General features: G+C 41.5%; 1 protein-coding gene across 3 annotated transcripts in view; it reads right to left on the bottom strand.

Annotated features, from left to right (window-relative positions):
* The window catches only part of cul1b (cullin 1b), a 104973-nt gene extending 91820 nt beyond the window's left edge, over positions 1-13153 (bottom strand). Inside the window, exons 1-2 of one of the 3 annotated variants that reach the window (XM_085988077.1) lie at positions 12982-13153; positions 4765-4859 (exon numbers count right to left, since the gene is read on the bottom strand). The gene's annotated coding sequence lies outside the window, so the exon portion shown is untranslated. Of the gene's footprint in view, positions 1-4639; positions 4742-4764; positions 4860-12981 lie in introns of those variants that run through there. The other 2 variants (XM_085988075.1, XM_085988078.1) reach the window with 2 other exon arrangements.
* Between the last annotated feature and the right edge of the window lie 5845 nt (positions 13154-18998).

Raw genomic sequence — 18998 nt, 5'->3', positions numbered from 1 at the left:
AGTAGTGATAATGGGGGACTTCAATTATCCTAATATAGACTGGGAAAATAAGTGTAATGTGCAAAAAGGATGAAGAATTCCTGAACCGTGTACAAGAAAACTTTCTTGATCAGTATGTTTCAGTTTCAGCCCAACAAGGAAAAAAGTAGTGCTGGATCTGGTTCTGGGGAATGAAGTGGGGCAAGGGGAGCATTTGGGAAACAGTGATCATAATATTAGGTTTAGAGTAGATAGGGAAAAGGACAAGGAAAAAAAAAATCAAATGTAAAAATACTCAACTGGAGGAGAGATAATTTCAGTAAGTTGAAAAGCAACCTGGCCCAGGGAGATTGAAATCAAAGATTGGTAGGTAAAAGAGTAAATGAGCAATGGGAGGCCTTCAAGGAGGAGATAGTTTGGATACAAACAGACATTCCCACAAGGGGGAAAGGAAGGGCATCCATAGCTAGAGCCCCCTATATGACTAAAGATAGATTGATTAAAATGAAACAGAAAAAGGAAGCTTATGACAAACATCGGGTTCATAATTCAACAGCGTGAATACAAAAGTACAGAAAACTGAAAAAGAAAATAAGAGGGGCAAACAGAGTCCATGAAAATAGATTAGCAGGCAACATAAAAGAGAACCCAAAAGTCTTTTATAAACATATAAATAGGAAAAGGGTAGTCAAAGGAAAGGTGCAGCCGATTAGGGATCAAAAAGGAGATCTTGTGGAGGCAGAGGGCATGGCTGAGGTACTAAATGAATACTTTGCATCTGTCTTCAATAAAGAAGTGCATCCGTCTTCAATAAAGAGGATGCTGCCAATATCACAGTAAAGGAGGTAGTCGAGAAATTGGATAGGATAAATATAAAAAAAGAGTGGTACCAGGGATGAAAGACTTCAGTTACATGGACAGACTAGAGAAACTGGGGTTGTTCTCCTTAGAGCAGAGATTTAATATGTTCAAAATCATGAATGGTTTTGATAAAATAAATAAGGAGAAACCAGTGGCAGAAGTGTCAATAACCAGAGGACACAGATTTAAGGTAATTGGTAGAAGAACTAGAGGTGGCATGAGGAGAAAAAAAAATTACGTATCGAGTTATGATCTGGAATGCACTGCCTGAAAGGGTGGTAGAAGCATATTCAATAATAACTTTTTTTAAAAATTGAATAAATAATTGAATGGGCAAAATTTGCAGGGCTATGGGAAAAGAGCAGGGGAGTGGGACTAATTGAATAGCTCTTTCAAAGAGCTGGCACAGGCATGATGGGCCGAATGGCTTCCTTCTATGCTGTATGATTTTATAAACAGTATAGGGTGAACCTCCCCGCCACCCCCAGATAGTACAGAATCTCTGCATCATGAATCAGCTACTACATTCACTTTAATTGTGTCCATTAAATCACTTTCCTCAGGCTGTTTGGCTCAATAATGACTTCAAGCCAATTATCACAATGACATTCTTTGACACTCAAGTCTACAAAACAACCCTCATGAATTATGTAGTTAGCCATAATTCTTTGCCACAGTGCAACTTTTTTAAAAAATCTAGTATGACAAATCTCTTTGAAAGTTAATTGTGGGAAGGGGAAATGGGAGAGGGAGGGGGAAAAAAAATCATACAATCTGAAATGGTTCAGAACATCATCTAAATACCTTTACAGTACTACCTTTCTCAAAGCATACCAAGAAACTGACATCGTTTCTGTTTAATTTGATATTCCATGGTGTGGTTCTTTAAATTGTTCCTATATCACATCCTGTTATTATGGAAGATCACACTGTTTTCACAAGAGAGCCCATGATGTTATGGTACATTTCATAGTGTATTAGTAACTGCTGACCTGTCCAATTCTTCAACTGTGAGGCTACTCAGCTTTTATATATAAACGCTTAAAGTAACCAGACACTGAAGAGTGGCACAACATTACACCACAGTTGGCACAAACAAATTCTGCAAACTTTCAGATGTTTACTAATCAAACCTATAGATACAAGGATATTGAGAATACAGTACTATTAGTTACAATTTCCTCAAACACAGATTTATAATTTTCAGTATTTCAATATTGTATTTAAGGGTATTAGCATTTTTCTGTCTCTGATGCAAGCCCAAGATTTTGTTCACCTATAATGGACTGCGGAGATAACTATTGCCCATGAGGGAATTTTTATTTATCTTTAGTTAAATTGGTCGTTTGCACCCAGTGTTGTATACAAGTTGCAATTAAAGACTAATATAAACTAATAGGTTTCATAAATACTACAATGGATTTCTGAATGAGATGATTTAAAAAAAATAAAAATTACTAGATTTTGACAGGCTCGTAAGTGGTAGAAATCCAGAAGATTATGTAATGCTTTCAATAAAGCACCTCACCAGAATCTCACAGCAAAGGGTTCATATAATTGGAGATCTCAGTAGACATTTTATTATAGGAACAGGGATATCAAGGGACAGTAATCAAAATCACTTAAGTCCAATGATGATGACTCTACAAAGCATCTCCATTAACTGCTAACACAAAGGTGAAGCTGACGTGCACAACTGATTTCTTTGGCACTTATGAAATTAGTCATCAAGCAACATTCACACAAACAACTGCAAGAGATGGTCCATCATTGAGACACACACAATGCAAGCAAAATGATTCATTTTGTCAAAGTGAGTACATGGTATGAAAAAAGTGATTGATGATCGCCGAACAGCAAGATCTTTTGTATGGTGTGATTATGCCGACTCACAGGATAAAGTGGAAAGTTCAGCTTCACTTCAAATGAATGGGTTTCACGTGAAAGAAGGTATGTGAATATAAATATCCATGGAATAGGTACAAAGTTTTAAGGCCTTCAATTGATTAGAGCTCATGGTTTTATGCCAGGCAACAAAAAAAAATCATGCTACTAGAAATGTAGCTCAAATCACATGGGGTCTCACTCTGCAACACCGCTGATGGTCTCAGTATGATGGTAACAATTGGGAGACTTATGAATACTTAAGAGTAACCTCTACCTACATGCAATCAAGCTTGGGGTTCTAGAAGTATTCCTGTTCACCATCCTATTCCTAAGTCTAACTCCAAAGGTGAAGAAGAACAACTCCAAGATGGCAGTGTTGACTGCAAATGTGGTGAGGGTCTTAACACTAGTACAGATGACCTACTTCTGTACAGCAAGAAATCAAGTACAGTGATAGCAGGAAAGAGGTGGAAATTTTACAGAATGTTAAAAGGGACCAAACTGAAGAACAGAAATTTGTTATAATTTTCAATCATTTCCTCGTGGCATTAACTAGAGAGGACAAAGAGAGATAATCTCAGTATACTCGAGGCCTTTTGATTTTAACCTTATTTAAGCCTGGCTAGAGCTTCTAGGACCAAAAACAAGAAAAACTCCCATGAATGGGTGGTGTTTGTCCCAGGGTACAGAGATACAGGGGATGAGATCAGTACAGTGCTGATAATCATAATGAGTGAGTTATTGAATACTTGGGATGCCCCACTAGATTCAAGAAAGGTGAGAAATCAAGAAATCTACAGACCCATCAATTCCCCTACATGGCTTAAACATCCTTTTGTTAGAATACAGTGTATCCTCCAACTCGCTCCAAGCAATACCCTGGGAAACCTGTTGGTACGAAAAATGATCTACTTGAGAGCTAAAGCTTTCATGCAATAGCTAACTATTTATATAATTATAAAAAAAATCACAGATTTTGTTTTCAATATTAATGTACAGAGACTGCAACCAAGAATTCTTCCCAAGCAACTCACACTTAGGTTTTTCTATTTAAAACTGAAATATCACTGTACAAAGGGTCAGTCGACATGTTTAAAAGGTGGATGGGAGGAGAAAGTGTAACCCATTTCAAATTAGGGTGTGGACAATCTGTCTCAGCAATAGTTAATTATGGGAAGTGTTTGAGGAAACAGTGAGGGCCCTCAATAGATACTTGATTTTACAACTTCTCTGCCTAGCTGTTACTGAAATCAACGTTGGCAGCTTCAATCCAGTTCTTAGTGGTTACAGACCCACAGTGTATAAATGGAAATCGGAGGCCGTAAGGAAAGCTGGTTTGGTCTTTTTTCACTGTTGCAATGCAAACATTCTTCTAAGATTAGGGCTAAGGCACATTTTTGGCAGACACCAGTGGGATCTTCACTCTGCATCTTGCCATACTGTACTTGATTTGGAAGTGCCTATGGCAGACACTGGGTGCCCAAACTGAAAATGTATTCCATGCAGTACTGACACCCCTTACTTTAAGTACAGAAAAGCACAAACACATTGCAGTAGAACATCTGACTAGGCTTTCATCACAAACACTATTGCTGTCAGGCATCTCTATTTTGGGTTTTGTTTTCATCTTTAGTTGCAATAGCCAATACATCCCCAAAGTGAAGCCTAATGTCACATCAGCAGTAAGAAGAACACAACAAAATGTTCCAGATAACAGGGATACAAATTTTGTCATTGTCTTTAAGGTAGTAAGATGAAAGTCGGGAGACACTAGTCCTATAGCACTTCATGGCAAATGTCTTCATAAACCACTTCAAAATCAGAATAAAATTGTACTTTTCAGGAAAGTTGATAATGTTATATGCAATGCAATCAGTGCACAGAATGGCTAAATTGAAAGAATATGACTGACCTCAGACAGAGAAATATCCCAACTTCCAGCTTCTATGATACTAAATGTTCTCAACCAGCTCAGACATCTCAAATTATAAGAGTCCAGTATCTCCCCTTATTCTAGCAAGTTTTCAGAACTCTTACATCCACTCTACCAGTCACTGCAATATGCAACAGCAAAGAACTGTCACAACTACCATCAGGCTTTTTTCTTCTGCTTCCTAGGAAGAATCTATAACCTAAAAGACACAATTAAAGAATTTAGTCACTGCTTTATCACCCAGAAAACTACTAAGTACAAATAAAATGCCAGCTTTCTTTCCCCACTACCATCCACATCTATACAGGAAACTTTGTGCTATCCGGCACCGACCTGTTGCCGTCCCATCAAACTGCCGGACAAACCAGCGCTAATGTTGAAACATATGGAGATTTTGAGCTCCGTATCTGGCAACAAACCCAGCAGCTTCTAAACAGTCGGCCGTACCTTGCAAGCGTCTCTGTAGCTTAGCAACAGCTTCAGCGACACCTTGCAGAGCCTGACTGGTGAAAAAAAAGCAACGAAAAGAAGAAAAAAACCTAACGAAACGGCTCCTGATTTTTGCCGGTGGCTCGAGCATTCCAGACAGTTAACCTCCGGATAAACCAAAGTTTCCTGTACTTGACTACCAAATACCAATCCATAAAACATAGGAGCAGTAGGCCATTCGGCCCCTCAAGCCTGCTCCGCCATTCAATAAGATCATGGCTGAGCTTCTACCTCAACTTAGTATCCAAAGATCTATCGATCTCTATCTTGAATATACTCAACGACCAAGTCTCTACAGCCCTCTGGGGCTAGAGAATTCCAAAGATTCACCATCCTGAGTGAAGAAATTTCTCCTCATCTCAGTCCTAAATGACCGACCCCTTATTCTGAGACTGTGACCCCTGGTTCTAGACTCCCCAGCTAGGGGAACCATCCTCCCTGCATCTACCCTGTCAAGCCCTGTAAGAATTTTGTATGTTTCAATGAGATCACACCTCAGTCTTCTAAACTCTAGAGAATATAGGCCTAGTCTACTCAATCGCTCCTCATAATGAGTTTATAGAAGATGTACTGAGATTCATCAGCTCTACTTTGTAGAAGGAAAATACACTTGTTCCTTAATCCAAAAATAAAGCAACTCACCTTGGAAACCCTGCCAGGAAATAGCCAAGCCTGTCCAAAGTAAAATGGGCAGGTTTCAGTGCAGCGGAAGCTAACTGTACAACTCTACCTTGGTGACAATGCATACTTGTCAATTATACAGACTATTCAAAAGTAGTACAAAAGTTGTAGAATCATAAAGTGATACAGAAGGCTATTCTTTGAAAGAGCTATCCAATTAGTCCCATTACCCTGCACTTTCTCCATAGCCCTGCAATTTTTTCTCTTTCAAGTATTTATCCAATTCCCTTTTGAAAGTTATTATTGAATCTACTTCTATCACCCTTTCAGGCAGTACATTCCAAAAAAACTCACTGTAAAAAATGCTCTCTTCAGCTCTGGTTCTTTTGCCAATTACCTTAAATCTCTGTCCTCTGGTTACTGATCCTTCTGCCACTGGAAACAGTTTCTCCTTATTTACTCGAGCAAAGCCCTTCGTGATTTTAAACACCTCTATTAAATCTCCCCTTAACCTTCTCTGCTCCAAGGAGAACGGGGACAGCAGCTGTTTAAGAAGGCAGCTCACCACCATCTTCTCAAGGGCAATCAGGGATGGGCAATAAATGCTGGCTTTACCAGCGATGCCCACATTCCAGGAATTTAAAAAAACTGGGGTTGTTCACCTTAGAGCAGAGAAGGTTAAGAGGAGATTTGATGGAGATTATCAAAACCATTCATGATTTTGAACGAGTAAATAAGGAGAAATTGTTTCCAGTGACAGAAGGGTCAGTAGCCAGCGGACACAGATTTAAGGTGATTGGCAAAAGAACCAGAGGCGACATGAGGAAACTTTTTTCTTACACAGCAAGTGGTTGTGATCTGCAATGCACCGCCTGAAAGGGTGATGGAAGCAGATTCAATGGTAACATTCCAAAGAGAATTGGATAAATAGTTCAAGGGAAAACATTAACAGGGCTATGGGGAAAGAGCAGGGGAGTGGGATTAATTGGATAGCTCTACCAAAGAGCCAACACAGGCACGATGGGCTGAAAGGTCTCCTTCTGTGCTGTATCATTCTATGATTCTAACCCCAGCTTCTGTAGTCTCGCCATGTAACTGAAGTCCCGCATCCCTGGTACCATTCTAGTAAATCTCCTCTGCACCCTCCAAGGCCTTGACATTCTTCCTAAAGTGTGGTGCCCAGAATTGGCCACAATGCTCCAGCTGGAGCCTAACCAATGATTTATAAAGGTTTAGCATAACTTCCTTGCTTTTGTACTCTATGACTCTGTTTATAAAGCCAAGGATCTCATTTGTTTTTTTTAATAAAAACAGCCTTCTCAACTTGTCCTGTCAACTTCAAAGGTGTGTATACGTACACCCTCAGGTCTCACTGTTCCTGCATCGCCTTTAAAATTGTACCATTTACAGGAAACTTTGGTTTATCCGGAGGTTATATGTCCGGAATACTTGATCTAACGGCAAAAATCAGGAGCCGTTTTCTATAAGTTTTTTTTTAGTTCTCGTTGCTTTTTTTTCCCCCCCAGTCAGGTACTGCAAGGTCTGTAGCTATAGCAACAGCTTCAGCTAGAGATGCTTGCAGCTGCAGCCGACTGTTTAGAAGCTGTTGCTAAGCAACAGTGTTTGTTGTCAGATACGGAGATGAAAACCTCCGTTTGCTTCAACATTAACTTTGTATGTCCGGCAGTTTTGATAGATCGGCAACAGCTCGGTCCCGTATATCACAAAGTTTCCTGTAGTTTATATTGCCTCGCCTCACTTAAAATATCAAAACCATGGACTGGGTCCCTCTGCAAATACATGTATTACACTAACTATTTAGCAAAAGAAAATCATCAAGTCACATCTGTAGTACATTCCAATCCATACTGCACTCCTAACATAGTTTGACATTCCAGTATGTTACAGCATCAAATGTTGTTAAATTTACTGAAAATAACTGGAGGAGTTAAAAATACCAGCCTTTATATGTAGACAGATGAAGTTCTAAAACTAAGCAGACATTCTAGTAGAATGTTATCCTTTATTTATTATCTAAACCAAGCTCTTTATAGAATCATAGAATAATACAGCACAGAAGGAGGCCATTTGACCCATCGAGTCTGCGCCGGCTCTTTCGAAGAGCAATCCAGTTTGTCCCACTCCCCTACATCCTTGCAATTTTTTCTCCTTCAAGTATTTATCCAATTCCTTTTTGAAGGATGCTATTGAATCTGTATCCACCACCCTATCAGGCAGTGCATTCCAAATCCTAACCACTCATTGGGTAAAAAAAAAATGTCCTCATGTCACCTCTGGTTCTTTTGCCAGTCACCTTAAATCTGTGCTCTTGTGTTATCAACCCTTCAGCTATTGGAAACAGTTTCTCTTTATTTACTCTATCTAAACCAGTTAACCATCCGTACTTCTGAAGTGTCTTTCTAGCTCAGATGAGATGTTACACCGAGGCCCCGTCTGCCCTCTCAGGTGGACATAAAAGATCCCATGGCACTATTTTGAAGAGCAGGAGAGTTATCCTCAGTGTCCTAGTCAATATTTAGTCCTCAAATCAACATTACTAAAAAAAAATTCACTGGTCATTACCACATTGCTGTTTGTGGGAGCTTGCTGTGTGCAAATTGGCCACCACATTTCCTACATTACAACAGTGACTACACTTCAAAAAGTACTTAATTGGCTGAAAAGCGCTTTGGGATGTCTTGTGGTATAGTCCAGGCGCTATAAATGCAAGTTTTTCATTCAAGCTCCAAAATACAGCAGCCACCCTACACTAGAACACTGATGTACAAATTGTCTTGTCTTACATGCAGACTTCCTAACACAGAAAATGCACTTAAAGTCTCATAACACAGAATTTAACATCCTTTTTATTTTGCTTCTAAAACCAGCACTGTAGAGAGACACAAGCAAAAAGAACTGCAAATACTGGAAATCTGAAACAAACAGAAAAGGCCGGGGACACACGTCAGATGTTAATCCATCTTTTCAGACACCGAAAGACATGCTACATGTCTCAGTATTTTCTATTTCTATTTACGGGGAGAGCAATAAGAATACATTAATAAGGAATAGCACAACACAAAGGGCATCAGAATTGTGTCAGGTTCCTGTTCCAAGTCTGATAAATGCATAATTTACAATTTGTCCAAACCTTTAACAAAATATGGTTAAAATAAAATACTAGCATCTGCAAGTCTGACCCTGTCCATTAGGCAGCAATTCTGCCAATGCAGTACATTTACTAAAATTAACTTGGGTCAAACGAAATCAACATTAGACCCCCTTCTGCCAATGAACCAGGACATCATATGGCAAACTTCTTAAGCCACCTTCACAAATGAATATACACAGAAATCTCAATAATCAATTAATTTATAATAGTTGTGCATAACTTTTTAATCACAAAAATCAGTATTTTTTGAACTGATTATTTGAATGCTGCTATGATCTATAGATGTGCAAGAGTACACGCAGTCACTTATTTTTCTACCTACAAATGTTATAATGCAGTGCACAGTAGCAGCTCTGAAGGAGTATTATTCATGAATTCTGAGCTAGGAGTAACTGTTCCAGACAAATTTACAAGATCTACATTTTAGCTAGTTTTCATATAAAACATATAGTCATATACCTGTTAATTTGCAATTCCCATTTCAATGCAAACTTTTCTGAAGTCTCATATACTGTATTTACCTGAAGATGTTGCAATTTTTAAGATGTTACACTGTATTCACCCTTGTTGCAAGATGTTGTACGAAATTTAGGCAAATAAAGGTTGTTATGCACCAGACCAGCCTTGATTTGTTACTTCCCACTTTATAGAAATTCCCATTTTAATCACAATTCGCAAGGTTGTCCTGAGCAGTTGCAATTAAGCATTTACATTGTAATTGTAAAAGATTAAAATGTAGGCGAATATAGTGGTTGCTTCATTGGTCTCCGTTATTATGTGAATTATTGAGGCAAATTATTCAGTTTTGGCACTTAACAGAACCACTTTATATTGGAAGCTTTATACTATTAGAAACTATTTGAATTGTGAAGTGATACTTTAGATTTTAAGCTTTCATACTGTGTTTCATTATATTGGAGGTCAGTTTATACATAAACCATTGCCATACTTTCATAAATGTTGTGCAGCTCTCCACAGCACACTATTTATATACTTTTAAGTAATTTTATTTTAAAAAGTACAAAAATCAATCACAAATATTCAACAATGCGGACTTGTGATGCTGCAAATGTCCCACGGTGATTCACGGGTGGGAAAAGGGAACAAACACAAAACAAGAGTTAGGGGATGCAACCAAAGTAAAAAAAGACTTGCATTTATATAGCACCTTTCACGACCACTGGAAGTCCTAAAGTGCTTTATAGCCAATGAAGTACTTTCTGAAGTGTAGTCACTGTTGTAATGTAGGTAATGCGGCAGCCAATTTGCACACAGCAAGCTCCCACAAACAACAATGAGATAAATGACCAGATAATCTGTTTTAGTGATGTTGATTGAGGGATAAATATTGGCTAGGACACCAGGGATAATTCCCCTGCTCTTCTTCAAAAGAGTGCCATAGGATATTTTACGTCCACCTGAGGGGCCTTGGTTTAGCGTCTCATCCGAAAGACAGCACCTCCGACAGTGCAGCACTCCTTCAGTACTGCACTGAAGTGTCAGCCTAGATTTTTGTGCTCAAGTCTCTGGAGTGGGACTTGAACCCACAACCTTCTGACTCAGAGGCGAAGGTGCTACTGCCTGAGCCACGGCTGACACACCAAAGGCACAATTAAGCCAATAGATTTTTCATGAAGTCTTTGAGATGTAGCAGGCAGAGTGTTTGGGAAGAGTGATAGTTGAAGGCTCTGCCACCACTAGATGTTGGGGCGAGGTAGGAAGGGACACACATAGTAGGTAGATGTCAGAAGAATGGAGAGGATGAGCTAAAAGACAAGGCAAGGTTGCAGATATAGGGTGGGGCAAGAACCTGGATGGACTGTAAATGAGTGGCATTATTTTTTGTTGCTTCCCATTTTATTAAAAAATCCTATTTTGTTCAAATTCGATAGGTTGTTCTGAGCAGTTGCAATTAAGTGGATTCCACTCCAATTGTAAAAGATTAAACTGTAGACAGATATAGAAGTTGCTTCATTAGTCTCTCTTATTACGTGAATTGTTGAGGTAAATTATTCAGTTTTGGCAGTTAATAGAAAAACTTTATATTGTTCTACTCCCTGCCCTTTTCCCATTCCTTCCATTTTTTTTCCTTTTTCAAATAGTTAACCACATCCTTCTTAAAATCCATTATGGATTCTGCTTCCACCTTAGATTTCTAGTGGAGTATTCCACATCCTACCAATCTGCAGGTAAAAAATCTCAAACCACGGTCTTCCTTCTTTTGGTGATGATCTTAAATCATATATGTAACATATAGTAATGCAGGTATTTAAACTATACGAATTACTATCTGAGCCACAGAATAGAATCATGGGCACCTAAAGAAACCCATCAACATTCTGCAGTATCTCCAAACTGAATTTCTCAGAAATTGACAGGTGGTGAGTTTCCACATCCTGTGCCCAGAGAACTTGGGTACAACTGGCAAGAACCAAGGCACCCCAATTATGTGCAGGTTTCACATTAAAAACTACACAGCTTTCTGCTGCTTGCTCAAGATGAGCTATTCTATCCAGTAGGGCACTTGCTCGCAGGATTATCTGGAATCCCAGCATCCACTGAGGTCTACACCTCCAGATCCTATAAATTTGCAAGGCTAGCTGATCAATGATCCAACAGTTCCCTTGAGTACTGCAGATCTACCTGGCTCAGATATCAGATTACTGAATCTGTCACATTGGAAAGACTTGGTTCCAATCACCAAGTGTGTCATCTTGGATCCAGCTTGACCTCAGAGGCCTTCCTTATCTTTCCTCTCCCTTTCTTCAGGGGAGAATAGAGATTGACTTTGCTCAACTGCTATTGAAAAACATAGCAGCTCCCTGTTAAGTCAGATAATTTTGTAAACACAATGTGTACTGTTGGTTTGATGTCTTTTAATGTACAAAATATGCTATATGACACTTCTATTACAGTACTTGGATAACAGACGAATTACCACAAAATTAAGCAGTGACGCTTCACACTCCCGAGCTGCTAGAATTATTTCCATCACAACAGTCTGGAAAGATTAAATTACAAAGGGAACAATCGCTGTATCATATCCATCCACTGAAGCATTTCAGTTAAAAAGTGGAAGCAAATATTCCAGTGTGTCATTGTATAAAACAAAAACTTTGACAAAGCAGAAGTGTCAAAGATAAATTATGGAAAGTGATCTCTAGATGCAAGGCAATCCTAGAATCTGCAAAATTACTTTATCGGCAAAGACAACAAGGAGCTCAAGTCTTCCAACTGCAACCTGACGGTTTAAGCCGGCAGCTATGTGAGGTTCGGTGACCAGCCATTAATTCGTATTTAAAAAGAAAAGAAAGCGGCAGAACGACGGTTACATTTGGGGGAAAAAATCCGGTCCATTTTATTTAAAAACCCACCAGGCCGCGTTCCCCCGGGTGAATGGCGGCCGAGGCCCAGCCCGGATCCGGCCGCCAATCCCGCGCACAAAGGCTCAAGCGCCGAGTCCATGGAGCGGATGGCAGCCCCAGTCCCCTGAAACCCCGCGGGGTCGCCCCATTTATTTGTGGAAACAGGGTGAGGGCGAGTCTCCGGCCGCGGTCCCGAGGTTGATCGGTTCCTGGTTAATGCGCCACAAGCACGAGGAATGCCTAGGCCTGGCGCTGCTCTCCGACCCCTCCCCGAGTCAGACCCAGGCTCCTTCTCTCTTCCCCCCCGACACGGGCCCAGGGTTCCGGACCCTCCATTCAGATTGTTAATTCACGGCAAACAGCAGCGGCTGGAGCCCCGAGTCGAGGGCCCCGGAGGTCCCGCTTCACAAACCCCCCTCCCCCTCGTATCTCCCCGACACCTTCAGCCCAGGCCCGAGCTCGGCGGTCTCCCGGGCAGGAGCGGCGCCAGCACCGCACGCCGGGGGCCTTGAGCTCAGGCTCTACCAACCACAACATGGCGGCGCCTCGGCCTCCGGCAAACGGCTGGAGTCAGCGTGAGTCAGGAGGAATGGGCCCTGAGCCTGGGCTCCCCGCCGCGCCGCCCCGCCCTGCCCGCTCTCTCCCTCTTCCCCCGTCGCCGCCGCTCCACTCACCATCGCCCCGTCGCCGCCTCTCGGCCGCTCCTCCCGCTTTGGCTCCTCTTTTTTCCCCCGATTTAATTTTCCAACCGACCCCCGCTCCGCTCCTCCCGCCGCCTGCAACAAACTCCGAACACAAGAGTTCCGCTCCTCGTACCAAAGCCAGCCTCCTGCGCGCTCGCTGCAACCACACTTGTTTATTTCCCCCCTTCAGTTTTTTTTAAATAACCAAACACGTGTCGTTATTCCCGACAACAAAAAAAAAGCCCTGCAGAACAGATTGTTTCTTATTGAAGAAAATCTTGCCAGGAGCTACTCGCTGCCCGCGAAACCTTGGTTGCGACTTTATTTTTGTTCTTCGAAACGCAAATCGTTTGGTGTCAATAAATCCAACAAGGTTAATCTGGCGATTGTTGCGTTAAAATGGTTCTATTTTAAAATCAAATCTCCCAACATTATTTTACTTTTAATACACAAATAAACAGAAATATTTGCAAAGTTTGCGTTGACTCCGCAAGGTGTCATTCACTGATTTTAGACTGTTTTGACCCACTCGATCTTATCTGTTGGAGATTATAGACCTGATACCAACTCAAAATGATTTAAGCAATCAAGTTGTGAGTGTTTAATGAATTTGGACCTCCGGGACGAATATCATATTCCCCAAGTATTCAATGTGTTTCCTGTTTACAACAAACATAAACAGAAATTCTGAATTTTTATTTGTGACTTTAAAATAAACCTGAAGGCAGTGTTAGCACAGGGTCAACTTCCAGAGGAGAAGTAGGCCATTCAGCCCTTAATCCTGTTCCACCATTCTATTAGATCACCGCTGATCTGTACCTCAACTCCATTTACTTGCATTTGATCCGTATCTCTTGATACCCTTACCTAACAAAAATCTATCATCTCAGTCTTGATCATTTCAATTGATCCAGCATCTACAGCCTTTTAGAGGAGAGTTCCAGATTTCCACTACCCCTTGTGTGGAAAAAATGCTTCCTGATTTCACTCCTAACTGGCCTAGCTCTAATTTTAAGATTATGCCCCAGGTTCTGGATTTCCACCAGAAGAAATAGTTTTTCTGTATGTATACTGTTGGAACTAGCTTTTAATGATTTGTGTACTTGGATACCTAAATCCCTTTGCTCCTCCATAGTTTCAAGTCTCTCCCCATGAAGATAATATTCTGATTTTTCTTTCTCAGATCCAACATGGATGACACTTCCCCACATTGACTGGCATCTGCAAAATTTTGCCCACTTTCATTTATTCTATCTATGTCCCTTTGTAACTTTCTGCTCCCATCTACACAACTTACTGTGCCTCCTAACTTATTGTCATCTAAATTTGGATATACAATTGTATTCCTTCATCTAACTCATTAATATATATAATGAAAAGCTGAGCCCCCAAGGACATCCTGTCACATCCTGCCAATCAGAGAACATTCCCTTTATCCCAACTCTCTGTTTCCTACCTCCCAACCAATTGCTGATCCGTGTCGCAAGGTTACCTTTAATTCTATGTCATTTCATTTTTGATAAACTAAGGCCCTGTCTAGTTGTTCAGGTGAATGATAAAGATCCTGTGGCACTATTCGAAGAAGAGCATGGAATTGTCCAGTGCTTCAACCAACATTCGTCATTTGTTGTCTTTGGGTCCTTGCTGTATGTAAAATTGCCACCACGTCTCCCTACATAACAACAGTGTTTACACCTAAAAGTAATTCATTGGCAGTGAAGCACTTTGCAATGTCCTGAGAAGTATTGATGTGCTATATAAATGCTCAAAAGCTCTTTCTTAATTTCTCGCTCATGCATGTCAGCAACACCTACCTCTACCTCCCTGACACCACCTCAGCTCTTTGGTTTTTGCCATAATATCTGACTGCCTGTTGTCCTGATCAAGCGCAACTTCAACAAAACTGAAGCCATACCACTCAGTTCATGCTAGCACCTGAATGTCTCTAGCTTCAGCTCCATTAACTTCCCTGACATCAGCTTGGGATCACAAGATTGATATAGATGAGAAGACTATTAAAACCATCTTTAACTCATCTATTTAGAATATAAGTCCTACATTCCCCTTATCACATCATCTAACTGACTTTTGAATGAGTCTGAAGTGTTTGTCTCCAATAAGCTACCTTCTTCTTCCTTTGTATGGTAGTAGCAAAGCAAATCAAATGTCAATAACTAAGTCAGATATCCAGGCCAAAGCTTCCGGTGTAACAACATGGATAAATTGTAGGCTGCCTGCAAATTTCCACTGAGGGCAGTGCTCAATGATGTGCTCGAAGGTCTGATTAGGAGCTCTGCAGTCGCATGATGGGGATGCTTTAATCTTCCATCTATGGCTCTGAGGCGGTTGATGGTTGTCCACTGTTTTCGAGGAAGGTTTGATCCTTCAGGTTGTACTGTGGGGTCCTCTATAAGGAATCCATTCCGTATGTCATAGTTTTTCCAAGCATTTTGCCATCGGTCATCAAGGCTGAGGGGAGATCGCTGAAGGGCTTCGGCGACGGTCCAAAATGACCTCCTAGATTTGAGATGGGTTGGTGGTAGGTTGTTCAAGTCAGCCTGGATCGGCATGTCTTTGCTGGTGTGGCGGTTGTATTCTCTCGAGACTGCATATTCGCGGCATAGGTGTGGTGGTACGATGTTTGCAAGCATGGGCAGCCAAGGTGTTGTTGTCGATAAAAGTGTACCGGTAATAATTCTCGTAGTAGAATTCAGCTGGACATCAACGGATTTGACATATGGACTCAATAGCCATGCCGGAGAGCAGTACTCCATTGTAGAGTACACCAGGGCGAGTGCTGCCGTACAGAAGGTTTGAGCGTCTGCTCCCCATGTGGATCCGGTGAGAAAGACCATTTCAAATGTTAGTAACTCTGTGTGAAGAAATCCTTCCTGATACCTGTCCTAAACCTTCTTTGCACTAATTTTAACCTAAGTCACCTTATTCTAATATCCTGACTTACTTTGGAATAGTTCTCTAGATTAGCCTGATCTATGTCATCGAACCAGCTCTGTGGGACTGCTCTTGCATAGTTCCATTCCTGCCGATCAAAACATCACTAGATCATCTCCAACAGTGGCTTCTCTTTCCTCCTCTGCACCATCATCTCCAGTAGCCCTCAAGGATCTATCCTTGACACACGCCTCTTGCTCATCTACATTCTCCCTTCTGCATCATCAACCACAGACTTGGGGTCAGCTTCCACATGCTGATGGCAGCCAACTGCACCTCTCACTGGAGCAGGACTATCTCTATGCTATCAGACCATCTGTGCGACATCCAATCTTGGAGGAGCCATAACTTTCTCCAGCTCAACACTGGGAGCCATCATCTTTGACTCTCCTCACGAATCTTGCCACTAATTGTAACCACCTCCCCAACCACTGTGTCAGGCTGAACCAGACCTTTTGAAACCTTGGTGTACTGTTCGACCCTGAACTGAGTTTAAGGCCCTATAGCCTTTCAGTTAGAAAGTCTACTTACTTACGCCCCCATAACATTGCCTGCCTCTATCTCAGCCCCTCTGTCACTGAAACCCTTATACATGCCCTTGTCACCTCCAGGCTTCACTGTTCGGCCATGCTCATTGAGATTGCAGTCTAAAGGAGGAGCGTCCACAGTTTTCTTCTTCCTGGACTGCTTAGATGTATACTATGGCACCGTGTAGGCCACATGTAAAGTTTCAATGAACATTCCCATTAAATTGCATATATCTCAAAACTGCTGATACCGATAGCTCATTATGTTTGGATGTAGTATTTATTCACTAATGAGGCAATACTGCTAAGAACAGCCTTTTGAAAGCCTTCAAAGCCATAAATTCAAACAGGACAAACTAGCAAATTAGAAATATAAGCTCAAATATAATAACATTGTCTGGGCTTCATAGGCTTGTGGTCCTCCAGCCATAGTTTGAACACCTCTAGCCTAAAGCGTTCATGTCAAGCACGTTTGAAGCCATCTCGTGTTACAAGGACAAATTATACTGTTATTTTTCTGCCTCTCTTAATCTAGGCAGTTCAGATTTTGTACCTTTGGGTTACTTTCATTGGTGAATCTTAGCTCCCGATCATCTCAAGAGCATCTTTACTGACTCTTATGTCTAGGTAAGTTTTTGAAAATATGCCCAGGATAGCAAACAGGAAAAAAATCATTAATTAGTTTAGCAACTGGAGTTATCCCGTAACTTCACAATATCTTCCTCTATGGTAGCACCCTCACTTCTGAGTCAGAAGGTTGTGGGTTCAAGTTCCACTCCAGAGACTTGAGCTGGGCTGACACTTTGGTGTAGTGCTGAGGGAGTCAGAGGTCTTTCGGTTAAACCGAGGCCCTGTCTGTTCTCTCAGAAGAATGTAAATGATCCCATGGCACTATTTCGAAGAAGAATAGAGGAGTTACCCCCAGGGTCCTGCCCAATATTTATCCCTCAATCAACATCACTAAAACAGATTATCTGGTCATTATCACATTCCTGTTTGTGGGAGCTTTCTGTGTGCAATTTGGCTGCCATGTTTCCTACATTACAACAGTGACTACACTTCAAAAGTACTTCATTAGCTGTAATGCGATTTGGGATGTCCTGCGGTCATGAATGGCACTATATAAAAAAAAGTATTTCGTTGTCTTGTCTTTCCATCTACAACAAGCAGCAAAGCATTGCAATAACAGATATACAAAAATAAAATACTGCAGATGCTGGAAATCTGAACGGAGGTGTTCCGCAAAGCGGTCACCCAATCTGTGTTTGGTCTCCCCAAAGTAGAGGAGACCACATCGTGAGCAGCGAATACAGTATACTAAATTGCAAGAAGTACAAGTAAATCGCTGTTTCACCTGGAAGGGGTGTTTGGGGCCCTGGACAGTGGGAAGGGGGGAGGTATAAGGGCATGTGTTGCATCTCCTGCGCTTGCACGGGAAGGTGCCGGGCGAAGGGGAAGGGGTGTTGGGGGTGATAGAGGAGTGGACTAGGGTGTCACGGAGGGAGCGGTCCCTACAGAATGCTGAAAGGGGAGGCGAGGGAAAGATGCGTTTGGTGGTGAGATCACGCTGGAGGTGGCGGAAATGGCGGAGGATGATCCGTTGAATGTGGAGGCTGGTGGGGTGAAAGGTGAGGACAAGGGGAACTCTGTCATGGTTCTGGGAGGGAGGGGCAGGGGTGAGGGCAGAAGTGCAGGAGATAGAACAGACATGGTCAAGGGCTGTGCCAACCACTGTAGAGTGGAATCCTCGGTTGAGGAAAAAGGAAGACATGTTGGAAGCACTGGTGTGGAAGGTGACATCGTCAGAACAGATGCGACGGAGACGGAGAAACTGGGAGGAACTGAGAGTCCTTACAGGAGGCGGGGTGGGAGGAAGTGTAGTCCAGGTAGCTGTGGGAGTCAGTGGGCTTGTAGTGAATGTTTGTCAATAACCTATCCCCAGAGATGGAAACGGAGAAGTCGAGGAAGGGAAGGAAAGAGTCAAAGATGGACCATGTGAAGGTCATTCTGCCAGCACAATTTACACTTCATCTAGAGCCATCCTTTGTTTCTTAACCTATCCATTACCATCCCCTTTTGCTTGAATATCTCTTAATGTCTCTTAATCTCTTCCGCCTCCTAGCCTATCACAGACCTTCCCTTTTGTTCTTTCATCCCCTCCCCCCTTTCCCAGCCTCTTCACTTGCTTAAAAATCTGTTCCATTTCCTGCTTTTTTCCAGTTCTGACGAAAGGTCATCGCCCTGAAACGTTAACTCTGTTTCTCTCTTCACAGATGCTGCCTGACCTGCTGAGTTTCTCCAGCATTTTCTGTTTTTATTGCAGTAACAGACCTTTATTCAGACTTTGATTATCAAGCAAATTTATATAACAATACAAAAACAAGTGAATAAATAATTTCTTCCCAAAAGTTGAGAGAAAAATTAAAATAACCTATTGTTTTCTTAACAAAAATTAAGTACAGAGATGCGCACACATCACATCTATGATGTCAGCATACACATTGCATGTTGTACATGCCATGCTGATGT

The sequence above is a fragment of the Somniosus microcephalus genome, chromosome 5, assembly GCF_052327205.1.
Source record: "Somniosus microcephalus isolate GS21.2 chromosome 5, FLI_Smic_1.0, whole genome shotgun sequence".
NCBI classification, from domain to species: Eukaryota; Metazoa; Chordata; class Chondrichthyes; order Squaliformes; family Somniosidae; genus Somniosus; species Somniosus microcephalus.
The sequence above is the reverse complement of the archived record's forward strand: the minus strand, read 5'-3'. Positions and strand labels throughout refer to the sequence as shown.